The 18,484-nt window shown below is 34.3% G+C and overlaps 1 protein-coding gene across 1 annotated transcript in view; it reads right to left on the bottom strand.

The window, feature by feature from the left end:
* The window catches only part of Entpd1 (ectonucleoside triphosphate diphosphohydrolase 1), a 141,172-nt gene extending 122,740 nt beyond the window's left edge, over positions 1 to 18,432 (bottom strand). The window contains exon 1 of the mRNA XM_046450363.2: positions 18,312 to 18,432. The gene's annotated coding sequence lies outside the window, so the exon portion shown is untranslated. The remainder of the gene's footprint in view (positions 1 to 18,311) is intronic.
* Positions 18,433 to 18,484: the final 52 nt, after the last annotated feature.

Raw genomic sequence — 18,484 nt, 5'->3', positions numbered from 1 at the left:
GATCCAAGGAGAGGAAGAGGTTCCTGGAATCTACAGAGTAAGTAAGCTGTGGCTGTAGGACGCAGCTGTCTTACAATAGCTGTGGCTCAGTCTTGACAGGAACCTCTGAAAGATGGTGTATAATATAGCTCCTAGACATTCAGATTTAGGGAAACAGTAGTGAAGGTATTTATTCATCAACTCCCAAACTGTCCAACACCTCTGGCCTGCTGCATATATGATCTAACCATGTTTCCATAGCCAGAAAAAGTCCTCAAGTAGAGAGTGGCAGGTGTCTTCAAAGGGAGGTCCTTCCACCATCATGCATAGGAAACAGGTTACATGGGAATATAGCCACTGCCAGCCCATGGCCTATTGGAAAGGAATAAATACCAGACCTCACTCTTATTCCAGCCCTCTAATCTCCCGCTGAACCTAACCAGAAACCCCTTGATACAGTTCTCTCTGGCCAGCCTCCCAGGACATTGAGCAGGGGAGAGAAGGATGAAGATTGAACAGAGAATATCCAGCACATTTGTCCTTAGACTTTCCAAGTTTTAATATTTAAAATCACAAACAGGGCTGTTTAGCTATAAAAAATGATATATTTGTATATTAACCAAACTAATGTAACTGAAAAAAGACCTTAGAAAAGTTACCTGAGAGTTTAAGCAGTTTAAAGAAAAATCCTAAACAAGAGGAGACTTGAGTTCTAGTTTCTGGTTCTGGTAAGTATTAATGATGCCATTTTCTTAAGTTCCTAGTATATGAGGCTGTTTTCTCACTCTTATTATAGGACAAAGTCCTATTGGCCTAAGGAAGTTATTGTGAAAATCAAAAGCATGTGGAAATACTATGTAATTACAGAAGTTATTCAAGTATAAGGTGTTAGTATACCCTCACTGTCTAGACAGGTAAGAAGCAATCCCATTGTTAAATATATTCAGGAGAGAAATGCCACTGTTTCATTACATTGTGGTTTTCAATTAAGAAGACATTTACATAAATATTTACTACTATGTAACTTTTTAAAAAATGAGAATAGGTATAAATAACATTTACTTGCAATTACTTTCTTACCACTAATTCTCCACCAAAAAACCCTACATTCTAATTATATGTCAGTTTCTAACAGTCATGTTTGTTTCTAAGTTATTTCCTTTTATTTTGCAGTCTGCTTTACTCTTTCAACCACTTCCTCTTTTGTCCTTATATGCTTCAACATTTCTGATAATCCAGTAACTATACCCAAGATCATAATTCTTTGTCCTTTCTCTTTTCACTTCCCTATTCATGAAAAAAAATTACATTAAATGGAGGAGGTACTGTTAGATTATAGGAAGAAACACTGATAAAATATCTTCTGGGTGCAATGAACAAAATCCAGTGAATTAATAAAATTATTTATTGTTCCTAAATGGAGATTTAACTGCTTATGCCTTATTACAAATCAGGAATCCGGGTACACTAATCCAGAGAAATTCATTAAATAACAGGCAATATTTCCTTTAGGGTTATCTGACTGATATTGCCTTAAGATCTCTACTAGTATAGTTACTCATTTGGCTGGCCAAAGGTTTTCAAAAAGGAAATCTGGGGAAGGGAAAATTGATTGTTTTTAAATGCACCAGCACTAGGAAAAAAAGCATTTCCTGGTTCTTATTCATTCAAAACAGAATAGAAGAAGGTGGAGATTTAAAATCATGAAGGAAACAAAATAAGAAACTTCATTAGAGTGAGGATAAAGCTGCCATTCTTATTGCTCACTATTGTTTCAAGTCTCTGCAGCAGGTAGGAGCAGGAAGATTTAAAAGAGTAGGAAGGAAAAAGTTTTGCCCTTTTCCTTAATGTAAGTCTACTATATTTTAATAGGCTTTGAGCTGTTATCTCTTTGCTTCACATCAGGAATGCTGCCACACCTCATTATCACACCATCTTGAGGAAACAGATATTGCCCCCTTGAACTTTGGTAAGCATCATCACAGATACAACAGCTTAGGAAAGAAAGTTTTTACGTAGACTCTGCTCCCAGTAAGGTCAAAGGAAATGAGTTTCTAAAAAAGCTCTATGAAATAATAAGCCATTTTCCATATACATAATTTTCATGGTTCATAGTGACACATAGTGTGCTTCTCTGAATATTACTGTCAGGAACTCCGTTTAAAACCTAAAATATTTGATAATGTTCTAAAACAGAGAAAGAGAAGACTTAAGTGCTCAAGTAATAGGAAATAAATTCAGTATTTAGATAGCCTTACGAGGCTAGTATTTTTATATTCCCAAACTTACTAAAGATTTCTCTGAATCACAATACCTAAAACTATAATCAACTTATATTAGGATTTAAGTTTTTTGATGGAAAAATATACTTAAATAACTTAATTTGCACAGAATATTTATGTGAGTCTCTGATGTTATATGCCTGTCACTTCAAATATGAAAACTCAGGATTAATTTGGGTGTTGGCATCATACTGCAATCATACTGGTAAATGATTTAATTTCAGCATTATATTTAGGATGACACTAAAAGAACCTCTATCAAAATAAATTCTTCCACCATTTGCCTATTGTATCTTAAATTTTTTAAAACTATACACAAATTATTTTACTTCACAATTAATTATAAATAGCCATGATAAACATAACACCAACAGATACCATTTCTAAGTTAAAATAATAATAAGAAAATGTATTCACTTAATGGAATTATATATCGATCTAACCAACAAATGGTGAGACAGTGGGTAGAGAGATTATATTCTCCCTATAACTTGTTTTGAATTCTTCTAGCTGACTGAGGAGTAAGAGGATTCTGTCCATGAAGAAATAGGCAATATTTTTTAAATCTTTATGATTATAAAATATGAATTGCACATAAATTATCCAAAGGGAATTCTTAGATAACTTCCAAACAGAAGATAATGACCTTTCAGATCATCTCAAGTTTAAATTTTTACTGCCATCCTCAGATATGGAGAAGAATTTCTAGAGAATAAATATGAAAGGAGGCCCTATGTTTTGAAGGTTATCTAGACTTGTTAATAAAAGAGTTGCTCTTGATTAAATGAGTCTCTCCCTTTCTTTTGCTCAAATAAATAGGAAAATTCAATGTATCAAAACTCTGACTAAAATCCAAAGGTCAGGAAACACTCTGAATACCAAATGTAATCCCATCTACAAATGGTAGAGCTCCATGTTTTGCCAAATGAATCTCACAACTCCCCCAGAGTGTTCAGACTGAGCACCAAATAGGACAAATTGTCATCTCCTCCACTTGTGAACCTTAAGTAGTGCATAATTTACTGAAGAAACACTGTTGAAGGAATTTCAGATTCTTGGAAGACCCCTGGATTATAAACTCTAAACCAGAAGTAGCAGTGAGCCAGTGACCAAACAGAATCCAAAAGTTTGTACATCCAGAAAAGTGGTACCACCTTCAAACCTAGGTGGAGGGCCCCTATTCTGAGCTTGCACCTTAGAACTACCCATAAATTAGAAACCTACAAATTATGAATGTAATAAAACTTATCAATTCCAAAAAACGTTTCTGTCACTCAGAACCCAGTGATCAGGAATGACACTGGTAACTCATAAACTTAGAGACAGAAGAAACTGAAGAAACTCTGAACAAGATAAATCCTAAGAAGCCCATGCTAAGATATACCAATAATCAAACTTTTAAAAATTAAAAGCAAATAAGAAAATATTTTGAAAGTGGAGATAAACCATTTCCTATAGGAGGAAAACAATTAAAATTATAGCAGATTTCTCATCAGAAACCACAGAGGCAAGAAGGAAGCAACACATCATTTTTCAACTGCTAAAAGGAAAGATTCTATCAACATAGAATCCTATGTCCCAGAAAAAATATTTTTGAGAAATGAGGAAATGAAAACATTCTCAGATGAAGGGAAATCCAGAGGCTCTATTAGCAGCAGCTCTACAATAAAAAAATGACTACATTATTTCTCTAAAAAGAAAAGAAACTTTAAGTAAGGATTTTTAGAACATCAGGAAAAACAGCAAAAATTTGAATTAAAATACAGTAGATTTTCCTTTCCCTCTTAAGTTTTCTAAATATTGTTTGATGAATAAAGCAAAAATTCCACAACTTTTCATTGTGGACTAAATATATGTAAAGGATATATTTAAGAAAATTATATTATAAATAAGGTAAAAGGATGTAAAGGGAGATAAGTTCCTATTGTCAAACATAACCATTTCAGAACACTCAGAAAACTGAGCAAAAGAAGGCAATAAATTGAAAAGCATTTATTTTTGAAAAACCTCCAAAACTTTGGGTAAGAACAATGTGAACTGTGTGACCTGCTTTCCTGATGTCTCTCATTTCCTCCCCACCCCAAGGACACACACAATTGGCAAGAATGGCAGTTCTGCCAGTACAGGGACGGCCATGAAAACAGCAGCTTTCCTGACATAGAGAGCAAGCTCAATTCAAGGTGGGAGGAGAAAACCACCTTTGCCATCTGAATGTGGCAGACTCAGATATGAATGGGGAAAACAGTTTTGCAGTACCAGTTGGGTCAAGAGTAGACCAGCCAGAAATTTAATGGGGCTGTCTGAGTTGATATAAACTCTTCACATTTCTGGCTGACTGAAAAATTATGCTTACTATGCTTTGTATAGCAGAGACCCTTAAAAGAGGCTAGCAAAAAGAAAGCCAGAGACTTTAGAACTGGCTGCACCCTGAAAGTAATTTCTAACACACATACACAGATGGATCAACACAGGCTGGAAGCCCTATTGTCTCCAGGATTTTTTTTTTCTGCCTACAACACTGTCAGATCTTGTAGTCTGTTTTCTGTTGCTATAATAGAAAATATGAGACTGAGTAATTTATAAAGAAAAGAGATTCATTTGGCTCATGGTTCTGGAGGTAGGGAAGTTCAAGATTAGGCTACCACATCAGCAATGGATTCATGCTGTATCATAACATGGTGGATGGCATCACATCGCAAGAGTGCATGTGAGAGTGGAGAATGAGCCCATGTGAAAGAGAGGAAAGAACAAAAGAGGCCAGCATAACAACATGCTCTTGTGAGAACTAATCCATCCTGAGAAAGCGAATCCAGTTTGACAAGAAAGACAATCCACCTGGAGCCTTACCTCCCAACACCACTATATTGGCAACCAAATTTCAACATGAGTTTTGGCAAAGACAAACTACATCCAAGCCATAGCAATGAGCACTAACCTAAAGCAGACTTGAGGGCAACCTGCAGGAAGCTTAGCTAAAAAATAATAATTTAAACCTGTTCATGGGTTATCAGTTGCTGCATACCACAGAGAATACAGGGTATGTAGTAGTTTAATCTCAGGCAGTTGCTAAAAAAATGAAAAAATAAACAAATAATCTTCAGAAAAATAAGAAAGAATCCAGATACATATGTTATACTATGATACACCTCATTTACCCAATATTCAATATAAAAAATCATTAAACATAAAAAGGAACAGGATCGTGCTACCTATATTCAGAGGAAGGGGGAAGGAAAAAGTCAGTATAAAATTCACTCTAAATGGGACCAGATATTGGATTTAGCAGTTATTTCAATAAGTTTTTATAAATATGATCAAAAATTAAGGACACACATGATAATGAGTCACCAAACAGGAAATATCAATAGAGAAACCAAATCAGAATTCTAGAGAAGTAAAGCAAAACAACTGCTTTGAAAAATCCACTATATGGGTCCAAAACTAGATTGAATGTATGAGAACAAAGATCAGGGAAGTTAATAATACATCCATTATAATGTATCCAATTCAAAGGACAGAGAGAAAGAGATTGCAGAAAAATGAATAGAGCCTCAGGGATCTATGAGACAAGGTAAAGTGCTCTAACACTAAGGGAAATTTCAGCAAGGGAGAGAAAAAGTAACAGAACAAAGTTTAATGAAATAGGGGCCAAAACCTTACCAATTTTTATTTTTAAAAATTAACTTGCAAATCCAAGAACTTTAATGAATCCCAAGTAAGTTAAACAGAAAGCGAACCATATCTAGGTAGGTAGTCAATTTTTTAAAGGAAAGAGAAAGTGAAGGGTTTGAAATTTTAGCTTACTTGAAACTTACTTATCCTTTTTCTGATTCATGGAAATAGCTTAGAAGACTCAGTTTGTGGGCCATAAGCTCAAGACTCAATTGCTCACAGCACAGCAAGAAAGATATGTATCAGCATATTTTTACTGGTTCACCTAATGTCTAAGTCCGGTAGGGTCAATGTTTGCACATACAATGGATTGCTTTATAGAAGAGGAACCAAAAGCAAAGGCCCAACTTATTTTGAGTAAGTAACAGAGCCAGTTTCCTTTTCTCTCCCCAGGCAGTGGGTAGTCCTATTACACTTTGACCAACTTAGTTGACTGACTAGCTACAGAAACAGCTTAGTGTCAGGAGATGGATAAGCTTTGCAATTTCAGCATGCACAGCAAGAACAATTAGGAATCCTGAGGTTTACTTCTTCCAACACAAAAGCAAGGGGAGAAAACAGAGCTATTGTGGAACAAAGTTGCTGTATTTTATCACAAGTAAAACAGCATTAGCCCTAAGCAGATTTTGAGATTTAAAGATGTATATGATATATATAAAGATGTATATCATAATTCCTTGAGTAACCACTGAAAAATAAACTTTAAACAAATACTTTAAAAAATCAGTGGTTGTCAGGGAACTGGGGAAAGGGGAAGAGGGAAAGACTGCCTATGGATACAAGATTTTGTTTTGGAGTGATTAAAATATTCTGAAAATAGTCATGATGGTTTCAAAATTCTGTGAATATATTTAAAAACACTGACCTGCACTATTTATTTATTTATTTATTTATTTATTTATTGAGGTGGGGTCTCACCATGTTGCCCAGGCTATCCTCAAACTTGTAATCCTCCTGCCTCAGTCTCCCAGGTACCTATGATTACAGGTACATGCCACCATACCCATCTTGAATTGTACACTTTAAAGGTACAATTTATGGTATGTAAATTATACCTCAAGAAGTGAATTAAAATACTGATATAACACCAAAGATGGCAATTAAAGGGGAACACAGGAATAAAACAAATAGCAAGATAGATAAATCCAAACATACGAATAATTGCTTTCAATATAAACAAAATAAACACTTGATTTGAAAGACAATCTTGAGTGTCCCCCAGAGGCCCATGTGCTTGGTGTCTAGCTTGGCACTATTGGAAGGGTAGCAGAAACTTAAAGAGGTAGAAGCTAGTGGGAGGTCTTGGGTCATTGATGGCACGTGTTCAAAGAGGACTGTAGGATGCTAGTCTCAAATCTCCTTTTGCTTTCCATCTGCCATGAGGTAAGCAGCTTCCTCTGCCACAAGTTCCTGTCATGATGTATGCCTTACGACAGGGCCAAAACAACAGGCCCAACTAACTATGCACTAAAACCTCCAAAAATTATGAGCCAAAATAAACCTCTCCTCTTTTTAAATTGATTACCTCTGGTGTTTTGGTATAGTAATGCAATTTGACTAACAGACTGTATAAAGCAAACAAGATCTACATATATTAAAATTTATATATTAAAATATATAAATAGCCATCATGCAAATGATGGCTACAAGAAAACTAGAATGGCTATATGAAGATCAGACAAAATTGGATTTATAATGAGGAATATTAACAGATAACATAGATATTTCTTAATTCTAAAAGAGTTGATACATCTAGAAAATAATATAAACGCTTAACAACAGAACCACAAAATACATGATGCAAATACAATATAAAAAGGAGAAGTAGACAAAGGGATTACTCACTTATCTAAAAGGACTCTTGCTTAAGTGATGTGCATAAAAAATACAGTTACTGATGTGTAGCTAATAATAAAAAAAATACAGTTACTGTAGAGTTCCAGGAGAAATCAAAAAGATGTAATAAAAATCAGTGTACATCCCGTGTAGAGGTGCCTACCTATAATCCCAGCTAATCAGGAGGCTGAGGCAGGAGGATGAAAGTTTGAGGCCACCTGGGCAACTTAGAAGTATCCTGTCTCAAAATAAAAAATAAAAAAAGGTTGGGGATATAACTCTGTGATGAAGCAACTCTGGGTTCAATTCTCATTAGTGAGGTGGCGAGGGTGGTTTTTGTACAAACCTTTGATTTTAAAAAGCTCATAAATTTCATAATTACAACATTGACATGAATATACAAATTATATTATCTTCAGATTCCAGAACACTCTCCAATGAAAACTTAATGATTCTTTTCATCTCTTTTCCTTCTTCCTTTTAAGAATCAGTCCCAGGGACTGGGGCTGTAGCTTAGTAGTAGAGCGCCCACCTTGCACGTGTGAGGCACTGGGTTCGGCCCTCAGCACCACATAAAAATAAATAAAGATATTGTGTCCAAGTACAACTAAAAAAATATTAAAAAAAAAAAGAATCGGTCCCAAAGCTTACTGAAACTCTAAAGTGGTAGTGAAAATGTCACATGCTTACAAGCTATAAGAAAGTAAACTTGAATATATTCTTTTTATAATGTTCAAGCTAATCTTATTTAAACTGCCATTGCTACCATGTTGTATTTTTACAAAGATTATATATTATAAAAAATAAGATAATTTTTGAAACTTCTGTTTAATAAATAAATAAATAAATGATAAACATATCCCAGCTGGAAGTAATGTAATGCTCAAATAAATAAATGAAGGAAGGAATTTGTGCAAAGGTTAAGAGGTTGCCAACTTAATTTGTTTCAAGATGAATTCTATTTGTTATAACATATAAGGCATCATAAATTACGGTGTTTTAAACTATTCAGTCTTATTTCTCAATGTAATCTTATACTCAGGGAAAAACTAGCTTCTTTAAAGCTAAACTGTAAATTGGCAATGCGTGGTATAATAAATAAGATGGCAAGCTTATAAGACAATCTGCCTGCAAAAGAAAGAGTGGCTGATAATATTCTAAAACTTGAGACGTAAAAGAAATGTGTTTCATTTCAAAATTAGTTTATGACCCTTGTTTACAAGCTAAAAAGAAGAGTTTAAATAGCACTGCCCTTCTTTAATATAATTGATGTTGGTTTTGTTATTCTAAAATTAATAATATTTTAATAATTTGATAATTTAATATTAAATAATATGTCATTTTGAGGCTAGTAAATTTTATTATTTTTTAATTTGGGAATGTATTACTGATTAGAATAAGGAAAACAACTAGTAAATTAGGTTTTCAAGCTTTAACTTTTGTTATGTATTTAAGAAAAATTTATATTTCATTTCTGGGATAATGGTACCATTTTATAGACTGTAAAAAGTAAAATAACAAATTTTGATCTATACAAAAATTTGGAGTTATGCTCCAAACTAAGATAGATAGATAATAGACTTGTTGTTTTTTGTTTGTTTGTTTTTCCTTTCTGCTCCTGCTCCAAAGTAGAGCTAACCCAACCCATTCTCTTTCCCCAGTGGCAGCAGGTATCATATCCACAGCGTTCTTACCTCAGTCTGTGTGGTCTTGAAGACTTTCCCCTGACAGACCAAGGCTTTTTAAGTTTAATTTAGGCCAGAGTAAGGGGACAGGTCTGGATGCAGATCATATTTATTCTCTGTAATGGAGACAGATTTGGGAGAATTTTGCAAAGACTGCTATTCCCATTCCTTAGTTTGCACCAAGAGAAGGGATGATGGAGGATTTTCTCTAGATTCCCTCTGTCCTCCCCAGACCCTGATGGGGTTCCTGGAGGAAAATCCTGCAAATAGAGGGGAGCTCCCCAATAACCATGATACCCCTCAAAAAATTCATAATCTTAAATTAGTCTACACTTGAATTACTCTAGTAATTCAAATTTCTAGTTTGAATATATAAATAAATCTAAAATAATTATGTGAATAGATTTTGAGAGGGTTTTTTAAAGATTAAATAACTTGTGGTCGCATATGGATTTCCAGTTTTCCCAGCACCATTTGTTGAAGATGCTATCCTCCCTCCATTGCATGCTTTTAGCTCCTTTATCAAATATAAGATATTTGTAGCTTTGTGGATTAGTCTCTGTGTCCTCTATTCTGTACCATTGGTCCACCCTCCTGTTTTGGTACCAGTACCATGCTGTTTTTGTTACTATTGCTCTGTAATATAGTTTTAAGTCTATGCAACAAAATGAAACTGAATCCCCTCCTCTCGCCATGCACAAAAGTTAACTCAAAGTGGATCAAGGAGCTAGATATCAAATCAGAGACCCTGCGTCTGATAGAAGAAAAAGTTGGCGCCGATCTACATATTGTAGGGTTGGGCTCCAAATTCCTTAATAGGACACCCATAGCACAAAAGTTGATAACAAGAATCAACAAATGGGACTTACTTAAACTGAAAAGTTTTCTCTCAGCAAGAGAAACAATAAAAGAGGTAAATAGGGAGCCTACATCATGGGAACAAATTTTTACTCCTCACACTTCAGATAGAGCCCTAATATCCAGAGTATACAAAGAACTCAAAAAATTAAACAATAAGAAAACAAATAACCCAATCAACAAATGGGCCAAAGAACTGAACAGGCACTTCTCAGAGGAGGACATACAATCAATCAACAAGTACATGAAAAAATGCTCACCATCTCTAGCAGTCAGAGAAATGCAAATCAAAACCACCCTAAGATACCATCTCACTCCAGTAAGATTGGCAGCCATTATGAAGTCAAACAACAACAAGTGCTGGAGAGGATGTGGGGAAAAGGGTACTCTTGTACATTGCTGGTGGGACTGCAAACTGGTGCGGCCAATCTGGAAAGCAGTATGGAGATTCCTGGGAAAGCTGGGAATGGAACCACCATTTGACCCAGCTATTGCCCTTCTTGGACTATTCCCTGAAGACCTTAAAAGAGCGTACTACAGGGATACTGCTACATCGATGTTCATAGCAGCACAATTCACAATTGCTAGACTGTGGAACCAACCCAGATGCCCTTCAATAGATGAATGGATAAAAAAAATGTGGCATTTATACACCATGGAGTATTACGCAGCACTAAAAAATGACAAAATCATGGAATTTGCAGGGAAATGGATGGCACTAGAGCAGATTATGCTTAGTGAAGCTAGCCAATCCCTAAAAAACAAATACCAAATGTCTTCTTTGATATAATGAGAGCAACTAAGAACAGAGCAGGGAGGAAGAGCAGGAAGAAAAGATTAACATTAAACAGATACATGAGGTGGGATGGAAAGGGAGAGAAAAGGGAAATTGCATGGTAATGGAGGGAGACCCTCATTGTTACACAAAATTACACATAAGAGGTTGTGAGGGGAATGGGAAAATAAACAAGGAGAGAAACGAATTACAGTGGATGGGGTAGAGAGAGAAGAGGGGAGGGAAGGGGAAGGGGGATAGTAGAGGATAGGAAAGGTAGCAGAATACAACAGTTACTAATAGGGCATTATGTAAAAATGTGGATGTGTAACCGATGTGATTCTGCAATCTGTATTTGGGGTAAAATTGGGAGTTCATAACCAACTTGAATCTAATGTATGAAATATGATATGTCAAGAGCTATATAATGTTTTGAACAACCAATAAAAAAAATAAATTAAAAAAATAAAAAAATAAAATAAATAACTTGTGGTCTTTTTAAATAGTGTCAAACAATAACCCAGACTAGAGGGTAAGTACTGTAAAATCAAGATGCATGCCTATAATTCCAGTGACTTGGGAGAATCACAAATTCCAAGTCAGCCTCAGCAACTTAGGCACTAAGCAACTTAGCAAGACCCTGTCTCAAATAAAAAAAGGGCTGGAATGTGGCTCAGTGGTAAAAGTCCCCTGGGTTTAAGCTCCAATATGAAAATAAAATAAAATACTATAAAATTAAAAATATTTTACAAAGATATTCCACCTAAATTTATGAGCATACTATTTCTCTAATAATACTTAATTATACAAGTTGCAAATAAATATAAATATTTTTCTCAAATTCTTAAATGTATTTTGGAACTTCAATTATTAAGATGTGGCTGTTAAAATTGCTCATATTTAACCAAAGTCTTTTAAAAATTAGGATTCAGCACTATAGTCAGTCATAATAAAAATAAACTGAAGATATACAGTTACTATACAATTCCTGGATGAGTATTATCTATGTATTTTTCAAATTGGCAAGCTGGTTGATCTTAGTGTAGAGGTGGAAGACCTCTGTTGGAATGGCCAATTAGCTATAATCTAACAATTTATTAAAGGCTTTGCCAAAGCCCTGATGAAATATAAAGGACTAATTAATGGATTATAGACATAATTACCTCACCAGAGCTGGGGTTGTGGCTCAGTGGTAGAGCGCTTGCCTAGCATGTGTGAGGCAATGAGTTTGATTCTCAGCACCACTTAAAAAAGAAATAAATAAAATAAAGTTACTAAATCCACTTGCAACTAAAAATGTTTTTTAAAAAAGAAAGAACCTCACCAGTAAAATTAAACTACATTACAAATTAATTTTGTTTTAAGTTGGCATCATTATATATATTTTGTAAAACTACATGATTATTAAAGAAAAAAGTGTTCAAAGTAGGGAAAAAAACATGATAGGTAGGATGCTTTCAAAATTTAAAGGGTGCCATTAAAAGGACAAAGAAGTCAGTCTAAAGGGAACAATTATCAGCTAATTTTTGTCAATTCAACATAACCAAAAATTTTAATATATTGTTATATTTTAGCTAATTTGGCCATTCCAGCTGAGGTCTTCCTCCTCTACACCAAGATCAACCAGCTTGCCAATCATCAGTGTAAGGCCATTTTAGACCACCCAGTCCTGCCAAGCCAGTCCAATCCAGAAAGTACACCAACTGACCCAATAGATTATGAAAAATGTTTGTTGTTTGAAGCCACTAACTTTTGAGTGATTTATTGTACAGCAAAAGAGAACAAACTGCCAGATGTGGTGGCGGGCGCTTGTAATCCCAGTGGCTAGGGAAGCTCAGACAGGAGGATTGCAAGTTCAAAGCCAGCCTCAGCCTATGGCAAGGCACTAAGCAACTCAGTGAGACCCTGTCTTTAAAATAAAAATACAAAACAGGGCTGGGGATGTGGATCAGTGGCCAAGTGCCCCTGAGTTCAATCCCTGGTAAACCCACCCCCCAAAAAAGAACAAACTCACCATTCATATCTAACCCTAACTAGAATGAAGTTCTGGAATTACAGCAATTTAGCAAGATCCTCTGTCAAATAAAAAAGGGCTGGGATGAAATTCATATTTTAGAAGTTGGTATTACAATTTCTAAAGCAAACTGAGTTATAAATACCTCTTCCTTGATTAAAACAACAATAAAAATTACTCCTATCTCCCAATCTGGGACAAAGAAGACCTGCTCTAGCCTTACTCAAGGATAAAGAGACAAAGTAATTACAATAATAACCAGCCTGGAAGATCATGAGAAATTTTTATAAATTTATAAATAAATTTTAATCATCAAAATAATCATTTTAAATTTAATATAATTTATTTTATTATTTTAATAATTAAATTAAAATCATTTAAAATTAAATAAATTTATTAAAATAAACATAAAATAAATTATATTAGTGATAGTTAAAACTGCATCATGGGGAGGAGTGCAGAAGAAAGGCATGTGTGGTTTTGAAAGGACAACAGGAGGGATCTTTGTGGAGATGGAACTGCAGTATATCTCTATTAGGATAGTAAGTACATGAAACTACACAAGGATTAGAATAACCAAATAAACACACACATACAAGTAAAACTGAGGAATCGTGATGATGAGCAGAATGTATCAATGCCAATGTTCTGGTTGTAATATGGTACAGTAGTTTTGCAAGGTGTTTCTTTCAATAGTACACAAGATCACTCTGAATTATTTCCTATAACTTCATGCAAATACATAATTACAAAGTAAAAAAACTTCAATTAAAAATATTTCAGTTGTTGAAAATGACTCAACAAATATTTATAGCTTATCTTTTGAAAAAGCAGGGAGGACCCTCAATTTGTAATTATTGTATTGAGTGAGGTATTTTAAATGTTGTTCTTTTGCTAACAGAGTAGGATTTCTAATGAAGTTTTCCTTGATTCTTTTTTAAAAATCCAAATACAAAACAATACTCGCTTTATTTAACTTCTTATTGGATGCTAACTTAAAAGAGTCAAAATGCACCTTCTTATTTTTAGTATAAATGATACTACGGTCTCTGTATTATTCTACAATTTTTTCATAATTATCTTGGAGATGTTTTTATTTCATTAAATACAATTCAATCTTATTGAATTGTATTTAATGAAATAAATTAAATAATTAAATTCAATTAAGTTCAATTCAATCTTATTGCTGCACAGTATTCCATAGTGAATGAAACACAGTTTTTACATCCATTCTGCTAGTGATTGACACTTAAGTTCTTTCAAATGCTTTTATTTGCCCATTCTGCACTTCTGGAATGGATAACAGGAAGCTAAATCCTGAGAAAAGAGGAATATGCATATTAAATTTTAATAGACACTGATATATTGTCCTCCAAAAAGGCTCTACTAGCTTATATTCCCACAAGCAGTATACTCATTTTTCTATGTCATCGATATTTGATATCATCAAGCTTAATTTTCAATGAGATTAAATTGGGAAAAACATATTCCCTTTTAAAGTAAAATTTTAAAATTTTTTTTAGTTGTAGATAACACAATACCTTTATTTTATTGATTGCTTTTTATGTGGTGCTGAGGATCAAACCCAGTGCCTCACATGTGCTAGGCAAGTGCTCTACCACTGAGCCACAACTCCAGCCCCTAAAGTAAACTGTTTTGAAGCGTAAACATGAATACAGAGTAATGCACAAGTCAATTGTATATTTAGCTCAATGACTTTTTACAAAGTGAGACTGCCAGGTAATCCTAGTCCATCTCAAGACCTGACATATTACTACCAGCTCAGAAACCTCCATTGCACTCCTTCTCAGAACTCTCAAACATAACCACTGTCCTAACTGCTAATAACAAAGCAGTTTTGCCTTTTTTGAACATTATTTAAAGGAAATCATACAATATTTTCTTTTTGTTTCTTGCTTCTTTAGATCAGCATTATATTTGTTAGATTAGCCTAAGCCAGTGTGTGGCAGTACTTCATTCATTTTATTTTCAATATATTATTCTATTGCATGGGTATACCATAATAAATACACATTTTGCTGTTGATGGATAATTGTACTGATTTCAGTTTGGAGCTCTTTAAATAATTCTGGGTCATCAATATTCTCATACAAGCATTTTGGTAAATATTTATACACAAAAATATATACTTTACTGGTCATAAGATATGCATATATTTAGCTTTGTTATATAAAGCCCAACAGTAGATGGTCACATCAATTTACACTACCATCGACAGCAAATGAGAAATCAATAATCATATATCCTGACTGAAACTTGGCACTGTCAGTCTTGGCTGGGCCCAGTGGTGCACCCCTACAATCCCAACCACCCGGGAGGCTAAGGCACGAGGATCTCCAGTTCAAAGCCAGACTCAGCAATTTAGTGAGGCCCTAAGCAACTCAGTAAGATCCTGACTCTAAATAAAATATAAAAATGGGCTGGGGATGTAGCTCAATGTTTAAGCGCCCCTGGGTTCAATCCCAGGTACCAAAAAAAAAAAAAAAGTCTTTAAAAATTTGAACTACTCAGAAAGTCATGTAATTTTAACTTAATGTTGTCTTCATTTGAATTTTCCTGGTTAATAATGATAGCAAGCTGCTCTTATGTGTTTATTAGTCATTTGGATATTGTGCTAGCCAGCTTTCTGTTCCTATTAACCACTTACCTGAGGTAGTCAACTTTTAAGAAGAAAAGGCTTATTTTAGCTCATGGTTTTGTAGGTTAGTAGTTAATGGTTACTTGGTCCCACAGCCATTGGGCTTGTGGCAAGGCAGTACATAATGACAGGAGCATCTGGCATAGAAAGCTACATCTCACAGTAGCCAGGAAGCAAAGAGAAAGATAGGAAGGGGCACAGTCCCAATATCCCCTACAAGAGCACACGCTGCAATGACCTAATGTCTTCCCACTTGGTCTCACCTCTTAAAGGTTCCACCATCTCACAACAGCAACACAGGCTTCGGACAAGGTCTTTAATAAATGTGCCTTTGGAAACATTACAGATCCAAACTATAGCAGATATCAAGTCTTTGGCCAATTTTTTGTTGGGTTGCCCATGGATTCTTTATATATTTTGAATACAAATTCTAGAATTTATATATATATATTACACATAAAATCATACATATATATATTTATACATGTACATATTGAGTAGCTTGCCATTTTACTCTTCTAAAATTGTATTTTTATTAAGAGAAATTCTCAGTTTTAATAAGGTATGATTTATTAAGCCTTTCCTTTATCATCAGGGATTTTTCTATTCAGTTTAGGAAATCTTTGCTTACATCAAGATCAAAATATTATTTTATAGAAGTCTGATCCATTGAAACACTACTTCATGTTTCTCAAAATCAAAGTGTATGCATGTATACACATAAGTCTATGTAAACATCTGACTTTTATGCAATTTTTAGAGATTTGGGAAAGAGGGGAGAAGGGGGGAAAGGCTTGTTCTCGCTCTGACATCTTGATCCAATATCCTGGCTAATTTTCCAAACACACATTGAAATCTTTTAATCCCAAACACAAACAGCTGTTGGTATCATATGATCTAATTTGGAAACCTCTGCTTCTGAGATGATGTCATATTAAACTATCTTAATTTAAGACTTGGTCCCCATGTTAAATTGGCATCTGCATGACATATGTGAATAAATTTCATTCTCCTTTAAAATTATATTTTAGACTTTATTATTAGATCTCAAAATAATTGAAATTCTGCATTATGAGATTTCTACAAACACCTATCAACAATAATACAATCTTTTTGCTTGGCTATAATAAGAAAGAAAAAGAAAAATTAACTTTAAAAAAATTAGTGCTAAAATTTGAAAATAAAGCAAAGAAATTCAAATGGCCCTGAAATATTATCTCCTTATTACTCAACCCTGAAATTGCTTCAATAAACAGACTCTTCTGCCAATATCAATAAATTCTGGAATAACAACACTGATTGAGAATGGCATTATAAATTCTAAGCTGAAATCTAAAATAGTCTCCAAAGAAATGTTCAATAGAAATTTTATAGAAAGAAACTCAATTCTGAAATAAAATAAACTATGTTCATAAGAATTAAATCCAAAGAGTTTAACAAAAAATTATTTCACGTACATCTAACTTGTTCTATGTGCCATTTTAGGCAAAGGAATACATGATCAAACAAGAGAAAAACATCGTATTTTAATATGCATATCTCTCATGGTAGTCCATCACTCAATGATATAAAAATATGTTTGAGAACATTAATAACACAGAGTTACATTTATCACTGACTTCAAAACATTAGAAAAATTAAGATATTGTCAGAGAATGAGAACAAGTTCAGGTATCTGAAAACTTATCTGCCTAAGTGATTCACTTGGAAAGAGAGGAACTGGCTAGAATTTAAGTGTACTAGAATCAAATAACTCTTAACAGATTTTAACTTATATCCCCAAACCAAAAAATTGAAATAATCCAGATGTCAGACTTGTGGAGACAGGAAAACACTGGGTTTAGCAGGAGCAAATTTTTATAATTTAGAGTCCTATTGTCCAATACAATAGCTATTAATCATCTGTGGCTTTTAAACTTTGAAATAATTAAAATTTAAAATAAAAATTCAGCTCCTCGGTCACACAAGACACATTTCTAGTATACAACAGCCACAAATAGCCTGTGGTTACTACATTGAACAGTACATACATGGATTATTTCCAACATCGCAGAAAATTCGGTTGGACAGCACTGTTCTAGAGAAAGGGAAGAGGCATGTCACTTCTGAAAAAAACAAAAACATTCTAAAAAGTGTCACAAAAAGTGGTGTTGATAATGGCAAAAAAAAAAAAAGTTTTTTTCTCCATGGTTATTCTCATTCCATTCCATCTTATTTTCTCATCCTCTAGAAAACCTATTTCTCCATTTTTAACTCTTTCTCTCCCTACTCCTCACATTTTCCACTATTCTGTTTTCTTATTCCTAACCTCCCTTCTGGAACCACTTTTTCTAGCAACAAAAATGCAGTTCACTTTTAATAACATGATGCAATTTTTGAAGTTTAAAAACTATTCTCAACGTTAAAATTTAAGGAGCTGAATGAGCATTATTTCTAATATGTTTCTCCCTCAATACTAAATTTATAGAAGATTCACAAAAGGGGGTAGGGGGTAGGTGTGTGATTTTTCAGTGTAATTCCCTTCCCGTCCTGCCATAAAAGGGTTTCTCACCGTAGGAATCCGGGGTGGAAAAGATATGCGATTCTAGTTCCTTCTTCTGGGCAGATTTCTCTCTGCCCAGGAAGGGCTCCCTCTTCCAGGACTGCAAGTCCGCAGAGAACCCGGCTCTGCGATCCGTCTGCTGGACTTCTGCTGTCATCTAGCGGAGAGAACCTGCAAAGAGT

The sequence above is a fragment of the Marmota monax genome, unplaced genomic scaffold (genome assembly GCF_021218885.2).
Source record: "Marmota monax isolate L192 unplaced genomic scaffold, Marmota_monax_Labrador192_F-V1.1 WCK01_AAM20220418_F8-fsc00004, whole genome shotgun sequence".
NCBI lineage: Eukaryota > Metazoa > Chordata > Mammalia > Rodentia > Sciuridae > Marmota > Marmota monax.
The sequence above is the reverse complement of the archived record's forward strand: the minus strand, read 5'-3'. Positions and strand labels throughout refer to the sequence as shown.